General features: G+C 39.4%; 1 pseudogene; it reads left to right on the top strand.

Annotated features, from left to right (window-relative positions):
- The first annotated feature begins 548 nt into the window (after window positions 1-548).
- Window positions 549-665, top strand: LOC124797093 (annotated as a pseudogene).
- The last annotated feature ends 9,839 nt before the right edge of the window (window positions 666-10,504 follow it).

Here is a 10,504-nt window from a genome sequence, read left to right as displayed (position 1 = left end):
GGGCGCAATCGCCTTGGGACACAGCATCACAATTGGGGGACACCTATTTTACCATGGGATGGGCCTGATCAGCCAAAATGGTCACATAGTCCTTAGCACTAATGCAACCTTGCAGAATATTACAGAGCTCGCAACAAGCAATCTGCATCATTGTGAAACAAGACTCATCCGAGCAAATGACTTTCTTCCAGTGCTTCATAGTGCAGGGTTTTTGCTTCGGCACCACGTTTTCCCGATACAGGCATTTCCATCTTTCATGTGTGGTTTTGGATTTCCAGCTCGCCGTGCAGTTCTCTGCTTATGGAGCTCCTTTCGTGTTGTTTTGGGTGCTGACAGGGTTTACGATTGTGACCGTCAGTTCTGCAATGACTTTTTGAGATGTTCTCTTATCATCAAAATCCTCTTCAATGACCGTCTGTCACGATCATTCAACAAACACTTTTCTCAACATTGTGACTTAGCGGATGGTGTTCTTCCGCCTTCCCTGAACCTTATATAAATCTTCGATACGGTGCCTCATGAAATACGGAACATTTCGGCTACCTTAGGGCAACGGCCTTGCCGCAGTGGATACACCGGTTCCCGTGAGATCACCGAAGTTAAGCGCTGTCGGACGTGGCCGGCACTTGGATGGGTGACCATCCAGCCGCCATGTGCTGTTGCCGTTTTTCGGGGTGCACTCAGCAGTTGAGGAGCTACTTGACCGAATGCTAGCGGCTCCGGTCAAAGAAAAGCATCATAACGACCGGGAGAGCGGTGTGCTGACCACACGTCCCTCCAATCCGCATCCTCATCTGAGGATGGTCCCGATGGGCCACTTGTGGCCTCAAGACGGAGTGCTTTTTCGGCTACCTTGGTTATGGAAGCATCCATGAAGTGTGCACCAGCAGTTTACCCACGTCCTAATTTGCTTAGCTCTAACATAATTACTAACAACTACACAGAACACTGTTCTGACCGTGAGTGACACATGCAGCGTATTCAGGGCACTGCGCAGGTGCTGTTTGTTGCCACATAAAAGAAAGCCACCAGCAGACTGGGCCTGCATTTACATTCACGCATGCATTTCTGGCGGTGTTTCCACATTTTCGTCCAACCCTTCTATATTGCAAAGAGTAATGGCCGTCTCTCTTGCAGTAAACCCCAAATTTCTCTTACTGGAAAATCTGGGCCCATTAAGACTCAAATGTTGTTCTGTATGTTAGGACGTGCTGAATCCACTCATTGATCAAGTCCGGTACTCGGTCAGTTCTTAGCTATTGCCGCGCGGGGTAGCCGCGTGGTCTCAGGCGCCTTTCCACGGTCCGCGCGGCTCCCCCCGTCGAAGGTTCGAGTCCTCCCTCGGGCATGGCTGTGTGTGAGCTGTCCCTAGTGAAAGTGAGTTTAAGTTAGGTTAAGTAATGCGTAAGCTTAGGGACCGATGACCTCAGCGGTTTGGTGCCATAAGACATTACGATAAATTTCCAATTTCTTAGTTTGTTTTTGTTCTCAAATACACAAGCATAACACATGTTATACTATTACAGAAGAGGCATCTGCTTGATGACACTTCCAGACAGCGGGAATGATCTGTGTTTCTTTCGGACACCTTGGTGTCCTTCGTTGCTCTAGTGACCTGCGATAAAGTGCTATTATAATGGAAGCAAGTTCTCTCGCATAATCTCTGCAGATTCTTGCACGAATCTCATCAGGTCTACAAATCTTGCTAGTGTTGAGAGAGGTTCGTTGATTTCTTATTCCGCGATCCTTTTTCTCAATAAAACAATAAACCGGTAGCCAAGATCGTTAGGAATTCTTTTTATTCCATGATTACCGGTTTCGGCGAAACTAAAGCCGCCATCATCGGATCTAGGGAAGACTGAAAACACTATAAAAGTGGGCTTGGATTGCACCTACATAACATGCCATTTCGTCGATTGTGTGATGATTGAAAGCAAAATCTTCCGGACTGGAACGATTTCTGTATATTTTGTCTCTGACATCTTCAGTTTCGGCGACGGTATGCTCATGGAGCAAATGAAGTGATTACGATGCCTTACTTCCTTCACAGAAGACCAAAATTTCTTAGGATTTTTCGTAAGATCAGCTGGCAATATTTTGGTTCAGAATTCATTGGACGCTTCTCGAGTTACTCTCTTAGCTCTCATTTTGACTTCATTCCTGTCTTGTTTAATAAGAAGGCTTCGATTTGGCTTAAATCTGTGATGAGTCTGTCTTTGTTTTCGCAGCAATTTTGTAGCACTGCTATTGGACCTCGGTGGTTCATTCTCCTCTGTCACAATTATACTAAAAGTGTATTTACATCTGTGCAAATTTCCATGCATGTAGCCCTTGGATGAAGAGGCAAAGGGACGCATGCAGTGGAGCAAAATCATGCAAGCCTCTGATTTGTGCGCACGGACCATTGTGCGTAGGCGCCTGACTCTCCCATAGATGTTTCTGTACGTTTGCTGCTTTGTTTTACCAAGTCTCAGCGTTAAAAGATTCAGTTTTTTGCACGTATTCAAGTTTCCCTACGTGTCAGCACTTAGAGTGAGGGTACTAACAAGAAACGCTTGGAATCTGAAGAGCATTATCGTGCACTTCCTCGTTTCTGATATTTAAGTCCCACAGGCTACTACGGTAGAGTGAAATGAAAAAAACTATCTACTGTTCCTCTCAAATAATTACAACCATGAAACAACAAAGGGAAACTGCACAAAATAACTAGAAACAGCTGGTTCCCCTATAGTGTGGGTACTGCAGAGCCACGTGGTGGCATCCAAAGCCCGCAAACGGTACAGGGAATTCCACTACAAATAAAAATCATGCGCGACGTCCAATCAAGCTTCTCTAAAACCTGGAGGCTAAAAGTAAACAAAACGAAACTTAGAGGTCTAATTAACCACCACCATAGACCCCCCTCCCCCCAACCACACGCACAACACGTGCACACAACAAAAGCCTTAGCGACGCGCAGCCGCCGTACATGAAGCCCGAGAGCTCCCACCAGCCGCGCATTAGGCCAGGATAGCGTGCACCGCAAACCCTTGGTGGCTTGACGCTAGTCGACGATCGTGAGGATGAAACAGTCAAGAGAGTAGGAAAACGGCAATGTGGCCACCCTCAGCAGCAACTGTGTGTCAGATCCGACATCTGGCCGAAGGCTGTAGGACTTCAGTATGATGACGTGACAATTCGAGGATGTCTCACAAGTGGAAAGCCGCTGCCCTCTTAGCCCAGTGATAGAGCACTGGCATCGTTAACCAGGGGTCGTGAGTTCGACCCTCTCAAAAGGCATTCACTTTTTTTAACTTTCATGCTGAAGGCAGAACTAGCTCGAGCAGCATCTAACACATGGCAGTACACTAATTGAAAGGGAAGTTCTACACCCTATGACAAGTGTTTTGTTTGACTCAGAGTTTTTCTGAATGCGTAGGCGGAACAGTGCATTTTGTAGCATAATGTCATGCTTGGCGATGACATTCGTTTATGAGCCTCGCTACAGTGTGCATGCACGTTATCCATGTGTAAGTAGGCTGTTTAGGTTTTTATGTTGGTAACACCACGTAGCGTTCTGTATGAAAATCACTGACTGTGTTGTATGCAGTGAGCCGTCAGCAGTGGTGAATGTGGGGCAGAGAGATGGCAGATTTTTGAGAGCGGACGATCTGGACGTGTGTCCGTCAGAAAAACGAAATTTGTAAGACTGGATGTCATGAATTGATATATATATTATGCCTTTTGAACACTATTAAGGTAAATAAATTGTTTGTCCTCTACCAAAATCTTTCATTTGCTAACTATGCCTATCAGTAGTTAGTGCCTTCAGTACTTAGAATCTTTTATTTAGCTGGCAGTATTGGCGCTCGCTGTATTGCAGTTGTTTGAGTAACGAAGATTTTTGTGAGGTAAGTGATTCATGAAAGGTATAGGTTATTGTTAGTCAGGGCCATTCTTTTGTAGGGATTATTGAAAGTCAGATTGTGTTGCGCTAAAAAAAATATTGTGTGCCAGGTTATTGTTGATCAGAATAAGTAAAGAGAGAAATGTCTGAGTACGTTCAGTTTTGCTCAGCTGTTTGAGAATCAAATAACGTAAGAGGTTTACCAGCACAGTAATTTATAATTTTCCAAAGGGGATGTTTCGTATGTCGACCCTTAGCCAAGAATACCTCACTGGAATCTTCTGATTTTTTGCTTGTAGTTTGTGTAATTAGTGTAGTTATTGTTTATTGCTAGCACGTAATTGTAGAGAGAATCTTCTTTGTAGTTGTAGTTTTTCATTGTTGTACAGTAAAACAGTTGTGGCATGCATGTAGATTTGCATCAAATATTTCGCATCTATGCTTGCAGTTAACTAAATATTATTTTCAGTGCTATTTCAATGTGTAATTTTGCTTTTCCGTGTTATCGTGTGAAATATTGTGACAATTATGGCGTGTGAAAAACGTAATACTTGGCTCCAAAGTAAACTGAGAAAGGACAGTGAAGACGATAGTTGTGTGTTAGCGCCACCGTGTAATGAATTAATTAATGTTCAACATAGTAATTTGGTAATTGTGCATAGGGAAATCGACCAGGCGGCAAATAATGGTGTAGACAGTGAAACAATTAGTGAACAGGGAAGCATTGTCGATCAATCGGTCGGCAACAGCTCGCCTCAGGATTCCGAAATGACAGGACAAAATTTTGCAAATACTATAGATTCAGGTTTTGCGTCCTCACCTTTTTCTCAATTAAGTCAAGACATATCTTCTGCTTTTCAAAATGCGAATGTTGCCGGTGCTAATGCACTGCCGAAAAGCATAGAGGAACAGAATCCAGACACTAATACATTATTATTGCAACTAACGCAACAAATCAAACAAAATCAGAGACAAATACAGCAACAGCTTCAGACGTTAGACGCAATGGAACAAAATCAAAAACAGTCACACCAACAAATGGAACAAAATCAGAAACAAATTAAAGAGACACTTTAACAACTACGTGAAGATTTATCTACTGAGTTACATAACTTCGAATTGAAATGTCAAAAAGTCTGTAATGACGTAAAAACACAAATTTGTGAGAATTTTCAACCTATTTTTTCGCATCATGAAAATACATTACAGAATCACGAAGATGCCATAAAAGAACTGCAAACTATTGTTCATGAAAATCACGACACCTTGCAAGCTAAAATTTACTCAGTTGGATCTACCGATCCGGTTACGCAACTTGCAAAAACTCAGGAAAACTTAAAGGACACAGTAGATACGATTTCAACACAAATGGACACTCTGAAACTTGGTTCAGAAAAACACACTGAGCAAATCAGTTCACTATCAGAGAAAGTAGTCGAACTTTCGGATCAGCTAAATAATTTATCTACGAAGGTAGATGATAATCTGAATGACACAAGACCAGTAGTCTTTGATGACACAGAAGAGTACGAACAAATTAGAAAATTCAAACAAAATCAGAATCAAACTAATACGCAACACAATAGAGAAATCCGGGACGTACTTGTCAGTTGGCACAAGTAATACAAGAATTACATATTTCAGAGGACACTCGCGCTCCAATAAGGGAAGAGAGAGACATAGAAATACGGAACAGCCACAAAATAATAACACAGCGCATTTCGGAAATTATGAAAGAAATTGGCAAGGTACAATGAATTTTGAGATGGAACCGCCGAAATGATGTAACAATGACTGATATGCGACTCGCCGACATGATGATTTTGACTATGAACTGTTTATTACTACACTTAAATTCCAGCAACGACATTCTTCCACAAGCATGGCTTCATCAATTTTCTCGTTGTTTTCCTCCCAACTGGTCATTGGAGCACAGATTAGAATTTATGTGTGAATATTTAGAGAATGAACCAGCTGTAAGAATGCGATCAGCCATTCACGATTGTCACAGTGAAGGATAATTTTATCATGCCTTCCTCTCAGCATATTGGTCTCAAGCTACTCAAGATCGCGCAAAACATTGCATCATAATGACGAAACACTTTGAACAATCTCAATTTTCCAGTCTTGTCAAATATTCTGAAGACATGTTGCGCAAGAATCAGTACCTGTCAAACCCATACAGCCCCTCAGAACTCATCTGTATTTGCTTAATCAAATTGCCTGAACATTTAAGACATATTATTTTGGCAGGACGTTGCAAAGACGACACTGAAGCATTCCAGGGACTCTTACAATAATTAGAAATTTGCACAGACAGTCGCAGGATGCGAAAACAGGAAAACAATCATTACAGGTCACATCCGTCACAATTCCTTGACGACAGAAACAATAACTGGACAGGACAAGGCTCTTCTTACAACGCAAATCATGACCAAAACAGACACCACCCATATGACAACCATTGACAGAGCAATAATAATTACAGGGAAAGATCACCTCTCCACAGTAATGACTATAACAGAGACACTCAGAGAAACAGACAATATGGGAACCAAAATAATTATTATCAATGGAGACAGAATTGCTTCAGACGCAACGGTCCACCATGCAGTTACGACTCAGGGAGAAGTTCTCTACCACGTGACTGACAAGAAAGAAATTAGAGAAACTACTGACATGACGACAGACGATATAATCTTAACAACAGACCAGAATTTAATCAGAACTGGCGTGATTGAAACAGGGCAGTGCCCTCTCGACAAGGTGAATTTGTAGAAATTAGATCTCCAAATCCCAGTAACGACGCGCCACAACAAAGGCAACAGACAATGACTCGCACCGCAGGCGGCCACGTGCACCGGGTGGGTTTGAGAAAACTAACATAAGCTAACCTTTAGAAAAATTCCAGTATTCTTTACCGACATATACCGCATGATAATTGCATTTAAGTTGATATTCTGCGTACTGAGGAGAGGTAAAGGTTTACACCACATTTCACATGTAAAACCATTTATTGAGAGATAATCTGCTTTTTAACGTAGTCTTTGCCATAAAATCTTTCACTTCACATCACTAGTACACTTTGTCACACTTAGAAACTGTTAACATGCAACAATGTTTTGAAGTTAACTATACAGGCAAGATCCTAGGGAACATATTTAGGCAGTAATTACGGATGTATTGTTCGTAGTTAACAGACGACACAGTGTTATTGTGTGTGTAAATTCCTGCTTGTTAGTTGCACAATTACGCAACGACTATAAGGCCTACATACTTAGAACATATACCGGTACTGCTAATTAGATAGTGATGCAACATTTTGATTTACTTGAAAATACATTCTTTATTTAAAGTACTTTCTGTGAGATTACAGATGACTTAGTATTTGGTTTGTTTAACAGCTACACGATTATGTCACGATGCTACTAATGAGTGACACAATTTATTGTTTTATATCTACACAGTTTTTCTGAATTCTTCTGGAAAGTAAAACATGTTTTAGTAGTAACTTTTATGGTATAGTTACAATGAGATAGCCTTTTCCATAGCACAACAATACATTAAAGTATAGAACTCTCCTGATTACGGTAACGTACATAATAACTATGATACCTATTGCATAGCATTTCACTTTTGTTTATTACGAGGGAAGTAAATTGACTTCTACAGAACTTTCCTTAAGGACGACGATAATTACGACACTTGGCACATTTTTATCGTTAAGTAATGACAGAGATTATCTTACAGCAAGATGCATAGTTTAGCGCAACAGTGCATGTATTTGAACGATTAATTTTGTACTTAAAACATTTATTTCTAAACATTTTTGAAATAGAAATATACAAACGTTTTCTGTGATACATAGCATTCTATTGCTGTAATCTGTAACACCTAAGGGTATAATTACATTAATCCTCAGGGGGTACACGGCTACTTTGTGTATTAAGTGTGTAAAGCGCTAGGAGCCCTAGCTAATATGGTATTTGCTTATACAACTTTACACATCGGTACCATATTTCTCTAACACAGAATTAGACAGCTATCTGATCATTTAACTGAGAGAGACAAACATTTTTTTACTATGTCAGTGACACATGTTTATGCAATTACACAGTTGGATAACTTCACACTTATGAAATTTTATTTTGTCTGTACTTTGTCAGCTGTTCATATTTTTTCGGAACCATTGTGATACTATGAGAGCTTTGAATGATGTATTTGGTATGGGACCATGATTTTTGAAGTACCTTTGAGGTAGATGACACTACTGAAATTAGCAGAGATTTTTTTTTAGGTTTTGAAATTATTGAAAGAAGCTGCAATGATGATGTTATTATGATGATGATGTGTATTATGCTGTTGAGGTATGTTTATGATCAATAAGCTGATGCTATATGAGGAATTTGATTATGCTACATATTTATTATGATGAAATACTGAAGAAGTGTCGACGAATATGTATATGTGTAATAAGGCAAGGAATAATGAGTGGTGGTTAGGGACTCAGATTTGTGAGAGGATGTTGGAAACCAAGAATCATACTTTAAGAGTTATGACATGCGTGTCCATGCGTGAATGTGAATATCACAACATTGCTATTCATGAGATTTCGTTTCTGTGCATTTCTCCTGTATTTTTTCGACCTGTGAAATTTTGTTATGTGAGATTATCACTGTAGCGGAAACTGCTGTCGTAAATATTTCGGTAAGATAGCTAAGTGATATTGATGTTATGCGCTGTAGGTGACCAGCTAAGCGAGAGTCACCTGGAAAAAGAAAGCCCTGCCTTTCAGAGGCACAACAAAAAAAAGGAAACGCCATTAACCACGCTATTCACATTTCTTTGTAGAAAGGATCGCAAATACGACATGCTCACACTTGAAAACATATGATTACACTTGGGAGCTCGTAATTTCTGATATTTACTGAAATGCCTAATGAAATGATGAGAAACATTTTGCCTCTATTGTCTCGCTAGTTGAGAGATTTTTTACTTATAAATGCCATATGGCTAGAGAATGACATTTCACACTTTGCTTTATGTATATATTTGCTCATTTTGTTTAATATCTAGTTTCTAGTTGCACTGCAGCATTGGTTAAAATAAAATTTAATAGATGTACTAATAGAAAAGTTTTCTCTCTACAGACCCAGTAAATAATAATTTTATGATTTACTTTCTTAAAAAAAAGGGGGGGAGCACAAAGAGACATTTCGCTTCACAGAAATTGCAAACATAATTTTTTTCAACGCTTCGCTAATTTTTTTGTCAGAGTAAGTTTTTGTGATGCATCACTCTAGTGTTAAGATCTGACATACATATTAGACATTTCATATCTTTACTGTAACATTTTTTCGGCTTGAGCTTTGTCATGTTTAGGTATAAGTTATTGCATTTGTCACGTTGTATTACTCTGCTAAGCCAGTTTTACTACTAATTTACTTTTCTTTTTGCTGCACATTGGCTCATATTAGTTGTAATGCTGCATTTGCTTTGCTAATTTATATACACTGTTGCTTGCTTTGCCAATTTGCATTTTTTTTTCATTGCTGTTTATGTTAATTGTTTTGTGACGCTGCATTGCCTCGTCCCTTAGTATATATATCTGAGCTCAGTAGATTTAAGTTAGCTTAAGAGGGAGTATGCCATATAAGAGAATGAGTTGAGATGAACTGGAAGAAATGCATTGAGAAGTTATATAAAAAAAGGTTTTACAGAAAAAATTAGTGCATAATGAAGAATAACTATTTTAAAAGAGGACATGAATAGAATACAGAAAGCAGGTATAGATAAGACTTTTTGGGAATCATGATGAATTAAGGGAGATCTCCAAGAAGAAAAGAAAGTTTTGTTTGCAAGTCAAGTACGATAAACACTGCAGTAAAACAAACCCTGGCCTTTCCTTTTGTGTTATCCCGCTATGTGTTTGGCTCTGAGCACTATGGGACTCAACATCTTTGGTCATCAGTCCCCTAGAACTTAGAACTACTTAAACCTAACTAACCTAAGGACATCACACACGTCTATGGCCGAGGCAGGATTCGAACCTGCGACCGTAGCAGCCGCACGGTTCCACACTGAAGAGCCTAGAACCGCTCGGCCACTCCGGCCGGCCGCTACGTGTTTGTGTACCCTTGTGTATTTGTGTTCTTTCTGTCTTCAGGTGTTTATCTGATAAGAGTTATGTTGTTGAATTTTCTCGTATACTATGTTATTTACTTTGTAAATATATTTAGACATTATTTATTCTATTCTGTTTTAATGCTCCTGTGTGAAATTAATGTTTCAAAAACTATTCTCATTATTTTATTTCTTTACTTATGTCATAATTCCTGTACCACTGATGTATATGTATATTTCTATTCTTTTGTAAAGACTGCATAACTACAAACGATATCTGTATTATTTCGTTCTTTAATGATGTATTTTGTACCTTTGTAATTGTATTCTTATTTTGTAAATTTATAATTGCATAGACACCAGTTCTTCAAATTAAGTTTCATTTTACTGCACACGTTTCTGTTGGTCATAGTATATGCATAATATGTGAGAAGTTAAAAAAAAGGGGACTGTTATCATTTGCACGTGTGTTGATAATTCAGCAAGGGAATGGTT

This window comes from Schistocerca piceifrons, chromosome 4, assembly GCF_021461385.2.
Source record: "Schistocerca piceifrons isolate TAMUIC-IGC-003096 chromosome 4, iqSchPice1.1, whole genome shotgun sequence".
Classification (NCBI taxonomy): domain Eukaryota; kingdom Metazoa; phylum Arthropoda; class Insecta; order Orthoptera; family Acrididae; genus Schistocerca; species Schistocerca piceifrons.
This window is presented reverse-complemented; position numbering and strand designations above follow the sequence as displayed.